Source organism: Mus musculus, chromosome 7, assembly GCF_000001635.26.
Source record: "Mus musculus strain C57BL/6J chromosome 7, GRCm38.p6 C57BL/6J".
NCBI classification, from domain to species: domain Eukaryota; kingdom Metazoa; phylum Chordata; class Mammalia; order Rodentia; family Muridae; genus Mus; species Mus musculus.
Genome location: NC_000073.6, coordinates 84088307 through 84105635, shown reverse-complemented (window position 1 = coordinate 84105635; position 17329 = coordinate 84088307).

Sequence of the window (17329 nt, the reverse complement as noted above, 5' to 3'; positions counted from 1 at the left end):
TTAAAAAATAATGAAAATAAATTAACCCCCAAATTTCTATTACTGAATTAAGAAATAATTATCTTCAAGACCTTAAAAAAAAAAACTGTTCACTTTCTCCTAGGTACATTTCTCTTCCCTCCCATATTCCAGAGGGAACACAATCTCGAATACCCCCCTTTTCATCTGCTCACATTTCTGTGTAGCCAGAACATCGGTGACACATTGGAAATAATGTAAGAAATTCAAGAGATTAGTGGAAATGTTTTTAACATGCCATTCTGCATGTTAAATGGGGCACCAGCGTACAGAATTTGGCACCAAGTGGTGCCTTTCCATGTCTGCTGGTTGAAAAAAGTTTGTCTTCCTCTCCCAGTGTCTGGGACTTGACCTTTCCCCAAATTCCCCATTTCATTGGTTTAAGACATAGAACCTTATTAGTGAATAGTTTGTGACTTGAGCCTGCTCCTGTTTTTATTATGGGCCTAGTCACATTACAGACAACTGGTAATTCTCCAGCATTCAGAGCTCTAGCCACCATGTAGGGAAGAGAAGGCCCAGAGCCTCATGCTCATCTGTAACCCTGACGACACTAAGCACACCTCATATGGAAAATAGACTAGTACAATCTTTCCCTTACTGGCATGTTCAACGCTGTGCTATGCCTCGCCTGCCTGTCTGTGTGTGTGTATAACAAATGTCCCCCACAGGCTCGTGGTTGACTGCTCTATTTCCAGTTGGTGGTGCTAACTTGGGAACCTATGAAGCCTTCAGGAGGTGGGGCCCAGATGAAGGACATAGATTCCTGGGGAACAATCTTTAGGGTGTATTATCTGCAGCCACTTCCTGTCTCAGCTTCCTAGTCAGCCATGACGTGAACAGCTCTCCTCCACCATTTGCTCCCCACACCCCTATGCCTTCCTCTAAGCACCCAGACCCAGATAGCCAAAGACTGATCTCTGAAACCTCTGAGCAATGTCTTGCCTCCCTGTCATGGTCTGTAGGCAAGACGCTTCACAGGCTGCATTGGGACAGGTGCTTCCCAGCTGGTGCTGATGTTTTGGGGAGCTGCGGAACCCTTAAGAGACTCTGAGACTGCTTCCAGCCCGGGCTCCCTGCTTGCTGGCTGATGCCATTACCAAGCAGCTGCCTCCAGCACTGAGCGTCTGAGACCAAGCCACATTGGTTGCCATCCTTTCCCTGCTGTGGTGGACAGTATCCCTTAAACTATGAGATAAACCTCTCAGCCTTCAAGCTATTTTGGTCAAGTATTTTGTTTACAGCAGCAACAAAAAGCTAACTAATGAAAGTGGTGATAGTGAACACCTTTGTCTCGTTCCTGATTTTAGAAGAAATGTGGTTTTTTTTTTTTAAATATTTCCTCATTCATTACAATATTGGCTGTAAGTTTGTCACAGCTAGCCTTTTCTGTGTTGCAATGTGAACAAAACATCTTGTCTCACGTTCTTTGGGATTTCATTATGAAAAGCCATAGACTTTGTCACAGGCCTTTTCTGTGTCTTTCAAGATAGTCATGTGATTTTTATTGATGAAAAGTAGCTCGTAGAAGGATGGGTTCCTTTTGACTGAGGGTTGAGGGTTTAGCCCGTCATAGCGGGGAGAGTATGGAAGCCTGGGGAGAAGCAGAGAGAGGAACTGGTGCCCAGCTTGTTTTCCCCTTTCTTCCCTATTCCATTCAGTCCAGGATCACACACAACTGTAGGATGATGCCACCCACATTCGGGGGAAGTCTTCCCTCCGCATTGAAACCTCCCTGGACACACTATTGCAAGGTCCTCCACATTGAAACCTCCCTGGAGACACCGCTGCAAGCATGCCTGAGGTGAGTTTCCATGCAACTCCAAATCCAGTCAAGCTGACAATAAAGAATGACCGTCATTGGTCTTAGTCAGGGTCCACCACTTTGTATAGATCTTTATTTTGCTTGAACTTGATAATTCCTATAACACTAATATAGTAATTTGATTTTTAGAAGTAAATTAACTTTGATTCTCTAGACCAGTGGTTCTCAACCTGTGGATTGTGATCCCTTTTGGGGATGGTATCAGAAGACCCTTTCACAGGAATCACATATCAAATATCCTGCATATTGGATACTTCTATCACAATTCACAATAGTAGCAAAACTACAGGTATGAAGTAGCAACAGAATAATTTCATGGTTGAAAGTCACCACAGCATGGGGAGCTATGGGTTCCTCTACTAAAGGGTTGCAGCATTAGGAAGGTTGAGAGCTACTGCTCTAGACTCTTGACTGCTCTGACCTGTGGAGCCCAAGTAATGGCTAGCCAGGCAAGATGCTTATTGATCACCTAACGTTCTTTAATTCATGACTCACTGGGCACCCTCTAGCAATGCTAGCTGCTGACCAGAAAAGAAAACTCTTCCACTTCCTTCTCCATAAGTGGAAGAGGACTTTGATTCTTACAGGAAGCCCCTTTGTAGAATCACCCCCTTACTACAGACCTTCTCTCTCTCAAGTAGCTTGCTCTCTTGACTGTTTCTCTTTCTTTCTGACTTTTCACCCAGAATGAAAATGCTGTGTGACCTTTATGAATGATCTTTTAAGACGTTTTTTAATTTCAGTTTGCAAGTATATTTTAACAATGTTCGTATTTATAGTGTCTTGGTTAGGGTTTCCATTGCTGTGAAGAAACACCGAGGCAACTCTTATACAAGACATTTAATTGGGGGTTGCCTACAGGTTCAGAGGTTCATTCCATTATCATCAAGGCAGGAAGCATGGCAGCATTCAGGCAGACATGGTGCTGGAGGAACTGAAAGTTCTACATCTTATTCTGAAGGCAAAAAAAAAAAAGAAGACTGGCTCCCACTTGGCTATGAGGAGAGTCTCAAAGCCTAACCCACAGTAACATACTTCCTCCAACAAGGCCACACCTCCCAAGTGCCACTCCCTATGGGCCAAGCATATTCAAACCACTACATATAGTCATCAAGGAAGCTGTTCTATCCTCTCTCCCTCTCTCCCTCTCTCCCTCTCTCCCTCTCTCCCTCTCTCCCTCTCTCCCTCTCTCCCTCTCTCCCCTCTCTCCCTCTCTCCCTCTCTCCCTCTCTCCCTCTCTCCCTCTGTGTGTGTGTGTATGTGTGTGTATCTATGTCCTTATCTGGTTTGGTTTCAAAGTGATACCAGCTTCCTAGCACCACTTTCAGAGCATCCCTTCCACTGCTGTTTTATGGACCTGTTGGAGACATATTGGTATTGATCCTTTGTTGAAGGTCTATAGCATCCAGAGTGATTCTGCTCAGTTTTGGGCTATCATTTTATTTATTTTATTTTTGTTTGAACACTTTCTATTACTGCGTCAATCTCATTTCTCATTATTAATCTGTTTAAGTTGTTTGTATCCTCTTGACTCAATTTTCATAAATCACTTCTGTCTAGAAACTTAGGTTTTTTTTCAAAATTTCAAGTTTATTCAGTGCATGTTTTCAGAATATTCCCCAATGAATCTTTGAATTTCAGTTGTATTTTCTGTGATTGTTCTTGTTCCTCTCATCACAAATTATATTAATCTCTCTCTCTCTCTCTCTCTCTCTCTCTCTCTCTCTCTCTCTCTCTCTGTCAGTTTCACCAAGGGCTTACCAGTCTTGTTAATCTTTTCAAGTAACCAATTCATGTTTCACTGATCCTTGCATTAATTTTTTAGTCACGTTTTATTGTGTGTCAGTTAGCTTTCCATTGCTGTAACAACATCTCAGATAAGCCACCCCAAAAGAGAAATAATTTCAATTTAGTTATAATTTAGTTTTGATCTAGCTTTGGAGATTACAATCCACATTCATTGGCTCCATGCTTTTTGTTTATGTGGTGTGGAAGATCGTTACAGGAGTATGTGACAAATCAGGAAAACGATGAGGAATGCAGTGGAGTCCCATAATTCCCTTAGAAGTCACCCTTTAGTGGCCTAATCTCTCACTATACACCACCTCTCAAAGGTCTTGAATATGTCCTGGTAGCACCAAGGTGAGGGCCAAGTCATTAACATGAATAGAACTTGAAATGAGATGAACAAGAGCCATTTTTACAGATACTACTGAAATCCAGGGGATCCTTGGGGACTATTCTGTAAGCATACACTGAATAAATTTGAAATTTAGAAGAAATGGCTAAGTTTCTAGACGTAGCACATGGGCTTTGGGGATGCATTCCAGATCCAGACTGCAGCCCCTATTAATTCATGTAGCTATAGCACATGAGTATTTGTTGCTATTCTATGAATATATTCCAATTTATGCTATGGATGAACAATGGGCATTTCATTTGAATTCCATGTTTTTCTTATATTTTTGGTTGTGAGCCTAGCCTTTAATGGCTGAGCCATCTCTCCAGTCCCAGTTTTTTTTCTTAACAAACAGGTTTTGCACATCTCATGATTTAAGACTTCTTCCTGATGGTCCTTAATCTTACTAATGTGTTGAAATTCCCAAGCTGCATTTAACTATGTTGGTGCCTGAATCCTCACCCTCACAGATTCTGATTTTGTTACAGTCTCAGAGTTTACTGCTGTGAGGCGACTCTTGTAAGGACAACATTTAATTGGGGATGGCTTACAGGTTCGGAGGCTCAATCCATTATCATGGTGGGAACATGGCAGTGTCCAGACAGGCATGGTGCAGGAGGAGCTGAGTGTTCTACATCTTCATCTGAAGGCTGCTAGCAGATACTGACTTCCAGGCAGCTAGGACAGGGGTACTAAAGCTCTCGACCACAGTGACTCACCTACTCCCACATGGCCACACTTCCTAATAGTGCCACTCCCTGGGCCAAGCATATGCAAACTATCACAGTTGCTCTGGGCATGTGGACTTTTAAACAAAATACCTCCAGATTCCCAGGTGGGCATGTAAAAGTGAAAAAGCTGCCCTAAAAAGGGTTCCTCGTCTCCATGTGCACTCCCATTATGCAGATTTTGACTTAGTACATCCATGATGATTTGAGACTACACATTTCATAGAATCTCCCAGATGATATTGGTCCACTGCCAAGGGTGGAGTACAGCTGAGTCTTAGGGATGTGCCTTCAGCCCCACTAGAACTATGCCAACTCATTTTTGAAAGCCAGGGTGCAATGTCTCCTCTCCACATTGGATTAGAGTTCTAGACTTCACCACTTGTATCTGACTTGGTGTATTTTGCCTAAATATTAAATATTATATCCCTGATCATTCAAGAGATAAGAATATTTCGAAATCACACGGGACATTTGACAATTTTCTATTGAGAGGGAAGGTATCCTTTGGGCTCAGGACCCCAAAGACCAAGTTGTCAGACTAAGTTCTCAGTACAAAGGAGATGTCTTTGCCCAGAGGGACAGAGGACAGGGATAAGGGACAAAGACAGGAGGTAGAGGATGAGAGAGAAGGAGAAGGGAACAAGAAAGAGGGGTAAGGGGCATTTGTCCTAAAGTGGGTCAAAGGACTGCCTCTGGTTAGAGAGGAGACAGATGTGGTCATTAGGAAAATGCTAGTTTATAAGGGTAAGGGTACATGGGGAAACCCTGTGTTAGGATGAGGTGTTTGATTCTAACTGGCATGTTAACTAGGTGAGCCAAAGGAGACTTTTGATTGCTGGACTTTAATACTTAAAGAGCTGAACCTTGGTAGTTAGCCTCAGGAGGAGGAAGTGGCCAAATAAGGGAATAGGGATTTTGGGGGCTACCTTCAAGAATGTAATCTTCAGATTTTAGCAAGGGAGAGGGAATCAGGGAGAAGGGCAGGCCTGCCAGAGCTATGCTTGCCACACTCAAGCTGGCTAAAATCCCTTCGTACACAGGGAAATTGTCTGTCTGAGGCCCGTGCCTAGTCACCTGGTAGCTTCTGTATTCTTTTTTCATAGTAATTCCTCATTGACTCTAGGTACAACTCCTTTATTTAGTATATGCAAATATACTCACTCAGTTGTCCATCAAAGACAATGCTCTTTGCAAGCACCATGCCTCAGGCGTCTCCGTTGTCACACTAGGCCCTGGTTAGGAAGGGTCCTTGTGAGGTGCACTTAGACCCCTCCTGTGCCCCAGGTTCTCAAGCAGCTTAAGAAAATCTCAGGCAATGGATAGATTGATGAGACTAAGGGCGTATTCTTCAAGCCACATGTTGTCTGTCATTTTAGAGGTGACTTCTGCCCCTTTCAGTAAAAACCCCAGGCTGTTTCTTAGAACCAAGACTACCTGACATATAACTAATGTATAGAAAATGTATAATACAGTCTTTTAAATATTTTTTTATTTTATATGCATGAGTGTTTCTGCCTGCATGTTTGTCTATGCACCATGTGCATATTATTACCTGCCAGAAGTCAGAAGAGGACATAAGAATCTCTAGAACTAGACTTACAGGTGCTTTGTGAATGGCTGTGTGGGCACTGGGATTCAAACCCAGATCCTCTAGAAGAGCAGCCAATGTTCTTAAGCCTTCTTCTCTCCCACTCCATATATAATCTTTTAATCAGATCTTAGAGTGATTGACATACCAGGTTCAGCATTTTGCCTCTGACTCAGAGAACACATTCTGACACTCTTGTTCTGGGGGTTCAGTGATGTCTTAGTCAGGGTTTCTATTACTGCACAAACATCATGACCAAGAAGCAAGTTGGGGAGGAAAGGGTTTATTCAGCTTACACTTCCATGTAGCTGTTCATCACCAAAGGAAGTCAGGACTGGAACTCAAGCAGGTCAGGAAGCAGGAGCTGATGCAGAGGCCATGGAGGGATGTTTCTTACTGGCTTGCTTCCCTGGTTTGCTCAGCCTGCTTTCTTATAGAACCCAGGACTACCAGCCCAGGGATGGCACCACCCACAATGGGCTGGGCCCTCTCACCCTTGATCATTAATTGAGAAAATGCCTTGGCCAGACGTGGTGGTGCACGCCTTTAATCCCAGCACTTGGGAGGCAGAGTTCGAGGCCAGCCTGGTCTACAGAGTGAGTTCCAGAACAGCCAGGACTACACAGAGAAACCCTGTCTCGAAAACAAACAAACAAACAAACAAAACAAAACCCAAAACAAAAGAGAAAATGCCTTACAGCTGGATCTCATGGAGACATTTCCTCAAGGGAGGCTCCTTTCTCTGTGATCACTCCAGCTGTGTCAAGTTGACACACAAAACCAGCCAGTACAAGCGATGAACAATTTACACATTCTTTTGGATCTTATTCTGATAGAAAAATGATAATAAACAATGGAAAAATCAAAATCCAATGTTGAGTGTGATATGCACAATGAACAGAACACTGGGAAGAGAGGAAGGCATCCCATCTTTTAGCATCTGAGGACAGAGCAGTGGATTGACAGGTGTGTATGCAGTCTGTTACCTCAATTAGCATTTCAGTCCCCACCCTGCAGCCAGCTGTCTGTGGAAGGCATGCTTTTTAACCTCTCTGTGGTGTTCTTCCTTTGGTAAGCAACTTAGAATAGCACTATCTTCCATCTATCTGAAAGCTAAGAATGTCTTCAGACAGCATCTGGGAGCAGTGGCAGAGAGCTTCCGGCTTTGCTCTAACCCACCTCTTGGATGTTCCTGCCATGGCATTTGAAAAGTATCCTGACTACAGTTTTGTTTTGTTCTGTAACTATAAAACTACATTACACTCTTTGAACATTAGAACATGACATGGTAGGCAGCCCGAATCTCTGTTCTTGGGCCACAGTCACTTACATGTGGCTTAAGAATAACCTGCTTCGTATCTTCTTTGAGGGGAGAGTTTGAAGCGAGATGGACCTTCCCCAGCAGAATCACTAACCTAGGCAAGTCCTTTGAAGTACTTGGTCTGGGAATTCCCTAGTATGAATGAGATGGACCACAATTCCAAGAGAGAAGATGGGATGATAAAGAGGATAGGAGGAAGAAGTAACTGCAGCATCCTAGAACCCACTTCTCTGACCACAGTATGTAGATGGAAAATATCACACTGTCACCTCCAGCAGCCTTGCCATCACGGAGTCTGAAAAGCCCTCCAGAGCCTCACCTCGGGGACTCAGATCCACCTGGTGCCTTGAGAACCCACAGAAAAGAATTTTAGGTCAAGTCAGAGTGAAGCAAAGTCAGCAAGTTTGTTGGTTATTGGAAAGGACAGCTGCACTTTCAAGGAGTCCAGGGCTGATGTCGGGAGGAACCTATCTAATAAGTGCTTCCTTCAGAAACGGCTTTTGAAGTTTTGTTGTTTAAAGGAGGTAACATAATAAAGGCTGATGGAGAGAAGTAATATGTTGATTTGCTTATTTCAGCACAAGAAGGCTTTAAACAAGTATTTTATTTATTTATCGAGAGTGGGTATGGAGGTTAGAGAACTACTTGCAGGAGTTAGGCTTCTCTTCTCCTTCCGCCACGTAGGACTCAAGGATTGAACCAAGATCACCAGCCTTGGCAACAGTTGCTGTTTTCCACTGAACCATTTTTTGAGCCCATGGGAACGTTTTGTGTGTGTGTGTGTGTGTGTGTGTGTGTGTGTGTGTGTGTGTGTGTGTGTTATTGTGGGGTGACATAAGAGTAAGCTTCCTGGGCAGGCTTACATATGAAGAAGATTGCAACAAATAAAAGGACATGGATAGATCATTAGAAATTGAACTATTTTTGCTGAACCTAGGTCATGCAGAGGTTAGACCATGGTTCAAGAGCTGTGACATCAGCCTTGTATGTAATGGTGACTGTGTAGAGTATCTTCTAGCCAGCAGGCTACGTAAGCCAGATCTCCACAGGTAGGTGAGGGACCCTTTTCCTGTCTCATGTCCCACTCACCATTCCATGTTATTCTAGCTGTGACTCTGAAATGCAAATAAATGCTGCAATAAACCAGGCTGTAATCTTACTTTAAGGTGTCCTTAGACCCACTGGTTGCTTACTGTCCGTGTGAATCCTGTCACTGCCCCAATAGAGACACTCAGACTGAATTCTGGGCCAGCAGCAGCCGCTTCACTGGCACTTGGGAATGCAGAAGGCAGGTTCTTGGCCCCACTCCAGGCCGACTGACTGAGAGAATTGGGTCTGGACTGGGCATGTGGGCTCGAGGATGGACTGTGTTTGTTTTCCACTGATTTCATTTCATCCACAGTGAGTCTGAGAATCACTAAACCAGATTATTTTCTATTTCATTACAAACGGGGTTTCCGGAGCATTGATGGCTCTTGAAAGTCTCTGGTGACTATTCTTAGAAAGAAAGACACACAGTTCTCTGGTCATAGAAAGAGGAATGAGAAGAACTGGTTTTTCATTTATCGATTTAAATGATTTACTCTTTGACAATTTTATATGTGTAAATATACATGCTGGTCACACTTGTCACTTCACCCTCTCTTATCTGCCTCCTCCAGTCAAGCCCTGTGTCTTTTTTGCTTTGCTCATATTTTGTGACATCTGGGTTTTACCAGGTCCTCCCTGTCTGGTACGGGTGTAGAGCTATCCTCTGGAGAGTACATAACTCACCAATGGTTACACTACTGGTGACAAAGACTGACTCTTCCTATCCCTCAAGCCATCAACTGCCAAGAGCTCTCTGGAATGGAGCTTGGCCCCATGAGCCTCTCCCTGACCCAGGACTGAATACTGACAGATGGGATTTTGTGCTGGCCCTGTGCATGTGAGTGCATGAAAGCAATGGCCATGTCATGCTCAGAAAATAGGGTTTCAAGGCCTTCCTCCACACGATCTGGCCCTTATGTTATTTCCTCCCCCTCTTCAGGGATGCTCACTGAGCCTCGACAGGGCTAATATGAATGTTCCGTTGGGACTGAACGCTCCGAGTGCTTATTCTCAGCACTCATGCGTCTTTGCACTAACCACCATCATCAGCTGGTGGTCTAGAGCTGGTGTTTAGAGCTATTTAAACAAGTGATAGCAAATACCGGTGTGGATTGTGGGGGGTGGTGAACCCTTAAATACTGTATATGGGAGTGCAAATTGGTGCAGGCATTATGAAAAGGAGTGTAGGAGAGATGGTTCAGAGGTTTAAAACACGTACTGCTCTCACAGGGAATTCAGGTTCTGTTCTCAGCACCAACATGATGGTTCACAACCTCCCATAATTCCAGTTCCAGTGTCTCAGTGACAGGGAACCTCAGAGGAGGCTCCTGGAAGCCAGCCTATGAGTAGCATCACCCCGTCTATGTTTTCTACAGGTCTGTTATTCCTGAGAGCCCTCTCTCCTAAGAGATTTTCAAGTCTGCATCTGAGCCTAGTACTTTGCTGCTATCCTTAACCCTTCCCTTGCTTAGCTCCAGATGTACAGAACTGGCCTCTTCATAGCATTCCTCACGCCAAAAGCTGGGTTCAGTCCACTTGGGACATCTTGAGATTCCCAGGGATTGACAAGTGTTATAAATACACCCATTGGGTCATGCAGGTGAGAAACTGCAGGTGGTCTCATACACCAGCATGCCAGCATGGCCCTAAGGGCCATAGGATATCAGTCTAATGCCGTTGTTTATGTAAGTTATATTTATTGTAGGCCAGCCAGGGGGAAATAAGTTACTCAAGATCGATGGGTAGGCAGTTTAAGCAAAACTTGTTCTCTTGGGAGTGCTTAGTGTGTGCAAGCATGCATGGTGTGTGTGTGTGTGTGTGTGTGTGTGTGTGTGTGTGTGTGTGCATATGTGTGTATATGTGTGTGCACGTGTGTACCTATGTGTGGAGGCCGGAAGTTGATGTCCATTTTCTCCTTCAGCTGCCTCTCTACCTTCTTTGTCTGAGGCAGGGCTGTTCTCACTGAACCTGCAGGCTCACTGATTGGCCTGACCAACTGGCCGGTAAGTCCACGGGTTCCTCCTGTTTCTACCGCCTTTACTGCACCAGCATACCAGGCATGCACTGCTGTGCCCAGCTTTCTATGTGGCTGCTGGGGATACACACTCAGGTCCTTATGCTTGCCCGGCAAGCACTTTACCAGCTTAGCCATCTTTCTGGACCCTCTAGAGCACACTTTCTTTGCTTTCAAAGAAGGAACAGGGCTTTGCAGCACCTAAAATCCAATATGATGCCGTGTCAGCAGTGAAATCATGAGGAGTGTGAGCGCCACCTCAGGCTATTTCCACATCTTCTTCTTTCTGCAAGAATGGCAAGTATTTTGCTTACACTTTATGTTCTATACTAAGGCTTCTCTCTCTCTCTCTCTCTCTCTCTCTCTCTCTCTCTCTCTCTCTCTCTCTCTGGTTTTCTGAGACAGAGTTTCTCTGTATAGCCCTGGTCCTGGAACTCACTCTGTAGACCAGGCTGGCCTTGAACTCAGAAATTTGCCTGCCTCTGCCTCCCAAGTGCTGGGATTAAAGGTGTGCACCACCACGCTCGGCACTAAGGTTTCTCTTTGGGAATATTGTATGAATCCATCTTAGGGTTTTACTGCTGTGAACAGACACCATGACCAAGACAATTCTTATAAGAACACTATTTAATTGAGGTTGGTTCAGTCCATTATCATCAAGGTGGGAACATGGCAGCATCCAGGCAGACATGGTGCAACAGGAGCTGAGAGTTCTAACTGTTCATCTGAAAGCTGTTAGCAGAATACTGACTTCCAGGCAGCTAGGTTGAGGGTCTTAAAGCCCACACCCACAGTGCCATGCCTTCTACAGAATCCTTGTAGAGAAATGTTGTTGTTTGATGTAGCGTCTACTTGGGTCGTCCCTGTGCTAATCTCTGGTCAGAGATGGGGTAATATGGATCACTATTCCAGACTCACAGCTGGAGAGGAGGAGATGGACAAGACACGCATGCACACATGCATACACGCACACCTCTGGGATTCTATAAGGACCTTCTATAGGCCTCTACTGAAGCAGCATAGAAAGATGGGGGAAAGGGGAACACGGGAAGAGAAAGCACTCCTCACCCCTGGAGCCTGACTGAGAGTCAAGAATTCCAGCACAAATGATAAAATGTGCTTTGAAGAATGCCTACACAGAGACAACATCCTCTCTCTATAGAGACATTTTCAAATAAGAATGGCAAAAATGTACTGCACCGTGCTTCAGGTCTACATACAAACAGATTCCATCCCCAGCATGAAACCACTAGGTTTCCAGGAATTTTACAAACAAGACTATGCATTTTTATTTACAGTAAAAGCATCTCAACCTCTCCTGTAACTCTTGCGACCCAAGGATCTTTTCCTTTCTCAGCCGTAAGCTCATCCAGTGCACCTCAGCAGCCACCTAGGATAGCCTTTAAAACTTCTCAGCAGCGCTGTGAGGCGCGACTTCAGAAGCCACAAAAATCAGATACATGTCTGCCGTTAAAGTCAACTCTCCCCGGAGAAGCTCATTCTCACACTTGCTCTGGAGAAGCTCATTCTCACACTTGCTCTGGAGAAGCTCATTCTCACACTTGCTCTGGAGAAGCTCATTCTCACACTTGCTCTGGAGAAGCTCATTCTCACACTTGCTCTGGAGAAGCTCATTCTCACACTTGCTCTGGAGAAGCTCATTCTCACACTTGCTCTGGAGAAGCTCATTCTCACACTTGCTCTGGAGAAGCTCATTCTCACACTTGCTCTGGAGAAGCTCATTCTCACACTTGCTCTGGAGAAGCTCATTCTCACACTTGCTCTGGAGAAGCTCATTCTCACACTTGCTCTGGAGAAGCTCATTCTCACACTTGCTCTGGAGAAGCTCATTCTCACACTTGCTCTGGAGAAGCTCATTCTCACACTTGCTCTGGAGAAGCTCATTCTCACACTTGCTCTGGAGAAGCTCATTCTCACACTTGCTCTGCCTTGTCTTTTCTCTGAGTGTCGCGCTGTCTGTAATGCCACTCTTTTTTTTTTAAAGATTTATTTATTTATTATATGTAAGTACACTGTAGCTATCTTCAGACACTCCAGAAGAGGGCATCGGATTTCATTATGGCTGTGAGCCACCATGTGGTTGCTGGGATTTGAACTCTGGACCTTCGGAAGAGCAGTCAGCACTCTTAACCACTGAGCCATCTCACCAGCCCCGTAATGCCACTCTTAAATATATATTAAAAGCTCCACCCAATAAACTCCAGCTTTGCATTATACTGGGTCATCCTGGAGTGCTTTTCTGCTGTGAAGTCAAGAATCTCAGCTCTCCATGGAAGTTTCTGAAAATAACTTAGCAAGCACACTGGTGGCAGTGTGCAACTGTGTCCCCAACTTGAACTCCCTGGCCACTGACACCAGGAGAATTCAGGATGGGGAGATAAGAATATTTCTCTAAATAACAGTGACATTTCAGGTAGGTATTGAGAGTGGCTTCATGCTTGCCAGTCAATGAATGTGACAAGAAACGTGTGTGTGTGTGTGTGTGTGTGTGTGTGTGTGTGTGTGTGTGTGTGGTTTCCTTATCTTCCCACCCCACAAATTATCAATAGTACCAAACAAGAAATCATGCCAGGCATATGGCTAATCAAGTAAGAGAGCTTTCCTTTAAGCCTGATGATCTGGGTTCAGCCCCCGTGACCCCCATTGTGGAAGGAGAGACTCCTAAAAGGTGTCTCTGTCCTCTTCCTGTCATGACATATATAGAAATGCCCGTGTCCCTTAAAGCATAAATGTATAAAAATCTGAAAAAGAAACAGTAGTTGCACAATACTCACTCACACACACACACACACACACACACACGGCATCATATTATTAGCTTCTTATGCACCATCTAGGTCATTTATATCCAGAAATAAATAAGAATTTGTAAACGTACATTTTCTTCCTGTGTCTGCAGAGCTGGTTGTATTCATTTAAATTTTTCATTTTATTTAAAGTCACTAGAATTATTATTATGGGGGCTAGGTAGTTTCAATGGCTGAGACTATATACTGCCTTTCAGGGGACTAGAGTTTAGGTCCCCACACCCATGTCAGGCAGCTCACAACTCTCCAAGAGTCCAGCTCCAAGGAATCTGGTATTCTCTACTGGACTCTGTGGGTACCTGTGTTCATGTGCATATGCACACAGACATAGACACATGTGACACAATTAAAGATAATAAAAATAAGTCTAATAAATAATATTTTTTCTCTCTCCTTTTGTTCTCTCCCCCATCTCTCTGTTTCTGTGCCTCCCTGTTTCTCTGTCTCTCTCTGTCTCTCTGTCTCTGTCTCTCTCTCTCTTAGATGTAGTTTTACTCTGCCACCTGGGCTGGTCTTGAGTTTGCAGTTCTCCTGCTTTAACCAAGTAGCAGGGATAACAGGCATGTACCTCTGTGCTTTTCTCTCTCTCTTTTTTTTTTCAGACAGATACACAATACTCTATCCTGTGGATTAAAATCTCTAATAACCCCAGTTACATTGTAAACATTAAGCGGCTCGCTTTGCTACAATTATTAGAAATAGAGCTGCAGGAGTTGGGGGCATGGCTCAGTCAAGCACTTACTGGCCATGAAAACATGAGGACTTGGGTTCATGAGCCAGGAAAGCCTGGTGTACACAGGAGACCCTGTCTGGAATAAAATAACAGGCAAGGGCTGATACCTCAGGGTGTCCTCTGACCGCCATACTAACACTGGCATGCATTCACACTCACACAGACCAATATGCACACACACACACACACACACACACACACAAAGCTGCAGTGTGAATCTGGTGCTAATCATTTTCACATCATATCTGTAGGGCAAATTCCTGAAGGTGGAATTACTAAGTGAAATGCTATGTACATTTCATAAGCCTTGTCAAACTGTTCTCAAATATTGCACGGACACAGGCTCACGTCAGCAAGGAATGTGAGGATCTGTTCTCCACCCTCACTGCCTAGCACTGGCAGAGGTACTATCCGATGTTTAATTTTTGCTAACCAGAGTATTTGCATTTCTTTATTAATGGACAAAGTGGAGCATCCTATCAAGAGTTTGGACCTCCTCTTTTTAAAGTTACAGCATATATGTGGAAGTCAAGAGATGACTTGGGGGAATCGGTTTTCTCCTCCCCCCCGCCCCCATATAAATGTTGGGATTGAAGCTCAGGGTGTTAGGCTTGATGGCAGATACGTTTGCCTGCTGACATCCCTACTGCATTCACACTGTCTGCCTTTTCTTTTTGTTGGTTTTGTTTTTCAAGATAGGGGTTTTCCATGTAGCCCTGGGTGTCCTGGAACTCATTTTGAGAACCAAGCTGGCCTCAAACTCACAGAGATCTGCCTGCTTCTGCTTTCCACGTGCTGGGATTAAAGGCATGCCCGCCTCTGCCCAGCTCACATTGTCTTTCTAAGAAACTTTTATTCCTGTGCTCATTCATTCATAACCAGTTATGCCCGGCTTGGCTGGAGGATGTAGGAGTTACTGCAGGTAGACAAGTGCATCCAAGAGACAGCCCAGGACACGTACTGTGGTAGAGAAGGACTTTGAGCTATGGAGCCAAAAGTTGAACAATTATCTATATTCATGTATTTCTGCATTTCTCTCTGTAACATACATGGGCAAAGGTTTGGCTGTATGCTGAAACTAACAGAGATGGGATTGATTAGCAGGGTCTTCCCTCCTTTGTACTTCAATTCGTTTTCAAGCTTTGGCTTTGCTGATTTGGGATAAGCCCTCTAATAGCCCAACCTGGCCTTAAACTATCTGTCTTAGGCTTCTATTGCTGTTTATAAAGACCATGACCAAAAGCAACGTGGGGAGGGAGGGAAGGATTTATTTGGCTTCCTGATCACAGTCCACCATGAATGAAAGTTAGGGCAGAAACTCAAGGCAGCCACCTAGAGGCCAGAACTGAAGTAGAAACCATGGAGGAACACTGCTAACTGGCTGGATCCCCTTGACTTGTTCAGTTTCCCTTTTTGTTCACTCCAGGACCACTTGCCCCAGGATAATATCAACTACAGTTGGTTGGGCCCTCCCATGTCAACCATTAATCAAGAGAATGTTCTATAGACATGCCTACAGGCCAGTATGATAGGTGTTTTCTCAATTCAGGCTCTCTCAGAGGACCAAGCTCATGTCTACAACTCACCAACACCCATTTCTATGGAGCTGAGAAGGGCCCTGGGCTCCAGATTCTCTTTCCTCCACCTACTAATCTGAATTACAGGCATGAGCTACTGTGCCTGGCTTTTAAAAACATTGTATACTGTAGCTGTCTACATTGTAAACTGGTTGGTACATTGTAACCAGAAGCTAGGTGATACCCCTCCCACTGGGTTCATTTTCTGAAAAAAAAAAAATTTTTTTTTCTTGAAAATAGGAAACACATAGAATTTTTTTTTCAATTAGGAAAAGAATATACTCAGCACCAGTTTATGAGTATTCTATATCTACGTCTTTCTCTGTGGTGGTGACCAGCTCGCGGGAGAAAGGTAGAAATCCACTTAAACAGCTCCTGAAAGGTTGACCAGGGTCCTAGGACTTCCTGTCCTAAATTCTTGCCAGATGTGCCCTACTGGGCAAGCTCCTTGGCCTTCAACAAAACAGGAATCTAGCAACTCGAACTTGCTAGAAACCTGGCTTCAGGATGCAGACTTCAGAATGTTCTTTTCCTGACGCCAGCTTCAGGCTCTGTGTCCAAGGGTGACCCCTGTTGGTGGCATTGCAATTTGCTCCTTTCCCCTGCTTGAGCGGTTCAGTCTCTGGGGATATACCCGAGGTTCACTGTTTTGCTTGTTTAGTAGAACTCTCAAGGTCTAGAGCCAACCCATGCAGCCTTATCCTGCTTCTTGTTTCTGATGGTTTTCTCAGTACCTTAGAGGAGAAGTCAGGGAAATCCCAGGAAGTCGGATTTGGAGAACAGAGCTACAGGTGTGGACAGCCCTTCAAACTGTGCACAGGTGTGTATGGATGGTGGTAGCGTTGGTGGTCAATAGGTGAAGTGAGGTGACCTTTGTTTTAAGGGATGGATGTGAAATATGGCTGCCTTGTCAGATTCAGGCAGTTGGTGGAGCAGGGCAAGACAAGATATGACATCCTACAGGATGAGGTCTAAGGGCTGAATATTCCAGGAAGGTGGTAGGAACTCAGTGCAGGTCTTAGAGGCTGGTGTGACGCCGTACACCCCCAGCCAAGAGCACCACTGGTCCCTCTGGGGATCCTGGCAAGAACTTGAAAGCTATCAGTTCATTTTGCAACTAGCCCCCATCTCTGCATTTATAAGTCTTGGATTTAGAGAAGTGTAGATAGGAAATCCATCAGGTTCACATTGCTGGTAATCCACACCAAAAGAATTACCCATCATACACTGCGGGTTACAAAGGCCTGGGTAGAAATGCTGAGTGGACGTGGCTGGAGAATCTGGTTTTAGACATGTGGAGCCTGTCTGTAATTCATCAGCTTCTTCCACCCCAGGCATGAGCCGATGATAAAAGAAAACTGGATGCCAGAGGAATGAGCTGGACACTCTGCATCTTGGAGAAAGCATGACAAAGCACTTCCCAGAG